At 45.0% G+C, this 5,173-nt stretch overlaps 1 protein-coding gene across 3 annotated transcripts in view; it reads left to right on the top strand.

Moving 5' to 3' along the window:
• The first annotated feature begins 249 nt into the window (after positions 1 to 249).
• Positions 250 to 5,173, top strand: part of Acsl4 (acyl-CoA synthetase long chain family member 4) — a 71,772-nt gene continuing 66,848 nt past the window's right edge. For all 3 annotated transcript variants that reach the window (XM_021187745.2, XM_021187746.2, XM_021187747.2), the window contains exon 1: positions 250 to 478. The gene's annotated coding sequence lies outside the window, so the exon portion shown is untranslated. The remainder of the gene's footprint in view (positions 479 to 5,173) is intronic.

The raw sequence follows: 5,173 nt of genomic DNA, 5'->3' as shown, positions 1-5,173 counted from the left end.
AGCACTGCGGGAGCGACATGGTGGCTGTGGGCTCAAGGGAGGCTTTAGCGTCCTGCGACCCTTCAGAGGCAGCCCTCCTCCTTTGCAGCAGCTGCAAGCCCGATCAGGCTCCGCCTCTTTGGCGGTGACGTCCTTAGCGAGCGGAGGCGGGCGTGTGGGTGGGCCGAGCCGGCGGCCGCCTGCGATTCGGCGGGCTCAGCCACACCACCGTGCTCCCCCGCTCCGCCCGCCCCTCCGGGCTCGTCTTTTCCGGGCTCGCGCCGGGCTCCGCCTCCGCTGGCTGTCCGGGTTGCGTGCGCGCCGCTGCGGCTCTCTCCCTCTCTCTATTTTTTTTTTTTTTCCACTGGTCTCCGCGGCTCGCCCCTCCTTGCCAGGCAGCTCCAGAGCTAGCGGGCACGCGAGCTCCTCTCCGGGAGCTTCCTTCCTCTTAAGGCCGGGACCCAGTGGCAGACTCGTGGCAAGCGAGGAAGCACCTTCGGTGAGTGATCCTAGGCTGGGGAGGATGCTGCTGCTGCGCCCTTGCCCCGGAGAGTCCCCGATTCTTGCCGGGCTCCGCGATCCTCACCTGAGCCGGCTGGAGGTCGGGGTTGGGGGGGGGGCGCTCGGCTTTCCGGCCGCGGCCACTGGCTCATGGAGAGAACCACCTTCACTATCTCCTCCTTTGATGCTCTCTGGGATCCTCCACAACCCCACCTGGCTCTTCCCTGTACCCCGCTGTACTCCGAGAGCCATGAGAACTCTTCCTCCTGGGGGTACCGTGCTTTGCCACGACTCAGTTGACTTGAGCCCACCAACTGCCTGCTAGACCTCCAAACGACCTTTAGGTCGCCCCTAGACCTCAGCTCCATTTTGTCCCCTCCCTTGTCACTCTGTAACAGGGTCCGGGCGCCCGCGGGTGGTGGTGGCAGTGACGGCGGCGGCGGTGGTGTCTTTGGTTCTAGAAACAGCTGCTTTCTCGAATTTGGGGAGGGTGCCTTCGCTTTCGATAGATACTCTCTCAGCATCCATATCCATACCTTTACGTATGTTAGCAAACAGCTGGATCATAGCTGCAGCTTGTACCCTGTGTTCTTCCCGTCTTTATCTCCGTGATCAGTAGGTGCTGTATAGTTAATATTAGGTTTATTCACTTCCTCTTCCTCTCATTCGAGTACCGAAAAGGTCTGTGGCTGATGTCTATAGACAGAAAAACCTAGGAGAATGTGATTCATTGCCTAGCTGGTTACATATTTGAAATCAGACGTCATTTCTCCTTTTACTCTAGCATCTCCTTCGAAGACATTTTTTTCCATCCTCTCGAAATTAATTTGCTCATTCGTACTTTTCATCTTAAAAAAAAAAGTCAATTCTCACTCAGTAGAAACGACGGTAGGGATGGGAATAAGGGGAAATGAACCTTGTTGAAGAAGTCAGCAGTTTGCTTTACTGGTTCATGGTTTTAATCAACCACTCAGTTTCCTCTTATATACCCAGCTGTCATGCAGTTGGATTCAAGCATAACCGAGGTTCCTTCTCATATTTTGTCTCTTGAACCTGTAAATTCATGCTTAGTGACACGTTTTTACAGATAGTTAACCCAAGAAAGCCATTTCCTGCACTTACTTGTAACTTTAGTTTTTTTTTTTTTCTTTTTGTACTTGCAGTAAGCAAGGCTTCCAAATATTCTTAATGTATAAACCACCAAGTGGAGATCAGTTACAGTGCTGCTACTGAGCAGGTCAAGCAAAATTTGAAATGTAAGGCCTCCTCCCTTAAATTGCAAACATAGCTCATCTTTTTAGTGGAGTCTGCAAAAGTGCGAAAGATGGTAGACTCCTGTTCAAATTTATGGTCTCTGCCATTTTCATGGAGCAACCAGTATTATATTGTCAATATATGTGCAAATTGGGATAAAGGACATTGGCATCAATCAAATATAAAGAGTTTTTTTACTGTATTGGATAGAGATGTGATGGGTAGAGGAAGAACAAAATCTTGCCCATGTAGGTGGCAAGAGACCTGAATCCAGACTCTAGAGATGCTCTAGCTCCAACTCCAGCCTCTCAGCTATACTAGCTATATACACCGTGAACAGGGCACTTTTCTTAGTTTTCACATATATAAATTAAGTGACTTTATGGTTGGCAGGATGATCCATAAACCTTTTGGCTTCCATTTTTAAAAAACAGATTTTTTTATGAATATATATGTATTTTAGTGCACTTTACATTAAGGCTGGGGCTGAATCTTGTTATATCAGTTTAGAAAATCATCTCAGTTTGCATAGACTAGCTTTAATCAAGAGTATTAATTAGTTCTTAGCTAGGGTAGTGGTCCAGGGCTTTAATCCTAGCACTTGGGAGGCTTAGATGTAGGTGTAGGCCAAGGCTAAGGCCAAGGCCAAGGTGGCAGGAGGTGGAGGTGGAGGTGGAGGCGGGGCCCAGACAGAGGAAGCAGAGGCTGAGGTGGAGATCGATGAGCAGAGTCAGGCAAGTCTCTGAGTTTGAGTCAGATATCCTAGCCTGCTTTAACACAGTGAGTTCCAGGAGAGCCAAAGCCTACAGGGAGAACCATTGTTTCAAAAACAAAACAAAAGCCAAAACAAGATGATTAATTCTTAAATTCATCCTGACTGTTCAAGTGCATAAATTCAGAAGGAATTTTACAAATGTTAGGTTAATTTCCACAAATGAAAGGGACGGATGGATACCACAGAGGTGAAGATACTCATGACCTTTAGAACCTTGTAAGGGTGTGAACATACTGCCTTAAAACTCTAATTAGCTAGTAACTTTAAAAGTGTATACAGAGGGCCTGGAGCTATGGCTTAGTGGTTAAGAGCAAAGGTTGCTCTTCAGAGGAACAAGGTTCAATTCTTAGCACCTACATGGTGGCTTACTTCCCTCTGTAGCTCCCAGTCTCAAGGGATTCAGCACCCTCTTCTGGTCTCTGTGAGCACCAGACATGCCTGTGATCCACAGAGAAACATGTAGCTAAAATACCAATGTACATAAAATAAAAATATTTAGCTGGTTATGGTGGTATATGCTTTTAAGCCCAGCACTTTTTGGGAGGCAGAAGCAGGCAGATTTGTGCTGCAAAGCCAGTCCAGTCTATGTAGAAAGTTCCAGAATAGCCAGGACAACATATACCCTGTCTTAAACAACAATAATAAAAAATATATTTTAAAAACATATGCAGAGCTGGGCAGTGGTGTCACATGCCTTTAATCCCAGCACTTGGGAGGCAGAGGCAAGTGGATTTCTGAGTTTGAAGCCAGCCTGGTCTCCAGAGTGAGTTCTAGGATAGCCAGGGCTACACAGAGAAACTCTGTCTCGAAAAAAACCAAAAAAACCAACCAAACAACAACAACAACAACAACAACAACAAAACATATGCAGAAATCTCACTCATTCTATTTATAATTCTTCCACTCTCCTGTTCTTCAGGATGTGATGGTTAAGAGGACATGACTTATTCTATGAAATTGTAGACTGAGAGGATGGATGGCGAGGTTTTAGTGAGACACATGGACATACAGTTTATTAAAATTGTAAGATTCAAGTTGGGATGAACAAAATCCCCTCAAAGTTAAGCCTCAATAGGGGCGGAAGAGAAAGTCATATTTTATTATGGGCTGTTGTTTGGTTTCTCTGTGTAACAGCTTTGGCTGCCTGGGAGGTCCACCTGCCTCTGCCTCCCGAGTGCTGGGATTAAAGGTTGCACCACTACACCTTGGACTGCTGTTGGTTCTTTGTGGCGTTTCTTGTTCTCCTCCCCTCCTCAACTTTCCTTAGGAAAATTAATAAGCTTTGTTTTTCCATTTCTGTTGCTGGCTGATAGCATATATTTTATGCATTTTCCTTTTTTGATTATGGATTCTGGTATTGTTGTAGACTGTCATACAGTTATAAGGAATAATACCCCAAATCTGATTTCAACCAATGTTATTATGAAAAAGAATTAGTATATAACAGGACAACTAAGATGTTGAAATAAATACAGGGTGTCCATATTCACATTCCACCATTTTTTCTTCTCTTTTAAAAATTTTATTTTTACTCTTGATATATATGCATGTGTGCATGCCACATGTGTGCAGACGCTTTCCCAAGTCAGAAGAGGGCCTCGATGCCTTGGAGCAGGAGTCATAGGCATTGTGAGCTGCCCAACACAGGTACAAGGAACTAACCCCTCCTCTTCAAGAGCAGCAGGCTCGCCTCACTGCTAAGGCATCTTCCAGCCCCACTGTTTCAGCACTTTAAGCATGCACTTTGCGTGTGTTTAGTTCTGCACACTGGTAGCATGTGTTGCTCTCTGGGATCACTGTAGGCAAGTCATAGAGCAGTTCTGTCCCACTAGGGGTAAACTTGTGTTACCCTTTTATACTTACAGCCACCTCTTAGCTCTCACTGATGTGTTTCTCAGGTCTCTTTGTCAATTCAAGAATGCTAAGTAAATGGGGACACAGGCTGTAACCATTTTAGATTGTTTCCTACTACTAGCCTAATTCTTGGAGAGGCATGAGATTTATATCCTTAATCAATAATCTGTTTCTTTTCACTAGTGAGTAGTATAGCATGCCATAGATGTATATTTGACCTCTGATGCTTTCCATGTGTGGGCATACCTTTCCATGCCTAACAATACCATTGCCAGGTTATATAGTAGTTGCATGTTTAGATTTCAAAGATTTCCACAAGGGCTACCTACCATTTGACATTCCCATTACCATTTTACATTCCCATTAATAACTTTTTGTTTGTTTGTTTACTATATTTATGCTTTTTTTCCTCCCCCAAGTGCTGGGACTAAAGGCATGGTTTGCCTGGTTTAAGGTTGTACTTTTATTTTTTTTTTTAATTTAAAAATGAGTACACTATAGCTGTCCTCAGGCATACCAGAAGATTGCGTCTGGTCCCATTACAGATGGTTGTGAGCCACCATGTGGTTGCTGGAACCTCTGGAAGAGCAGTCAGTGCTCTTAACCTCTGAACCATCTCTCCAGCACCAAGGTTGTACTTTTAATTACAATGCTTTTCCCTTCCCTTTTCTCTAAATCTGCTCATCCACCCCTTGCTGCTCTCCTTAAAATATGTGGCCTTTTTTTTCATTAATTGTTGTATGTTTATATGTTTGCGCTCTCTCTCTCTCTCTCTCTCTCTCTCTCTCTCTCTCTCTCTCTCTCTCTCTC

Source organism: Mus pahari, chromosome X, assembly GCF_900095145.1.
Source record: "Mus pahari chromosome X, PAHARI_EIJ_v1.1, whole genome shotgun sequence".
Lineage (NCBI taxonomy): Eukaryota > Metazoa > Chordata > Mammalia > Rodentia > Muridae > Mus > Mus pahari.
The sequence above is the reverse complement of the archived record's forward strand: the minus strand, read 5'-3'. Positions and strand labels throughout refer to the sequence as shown.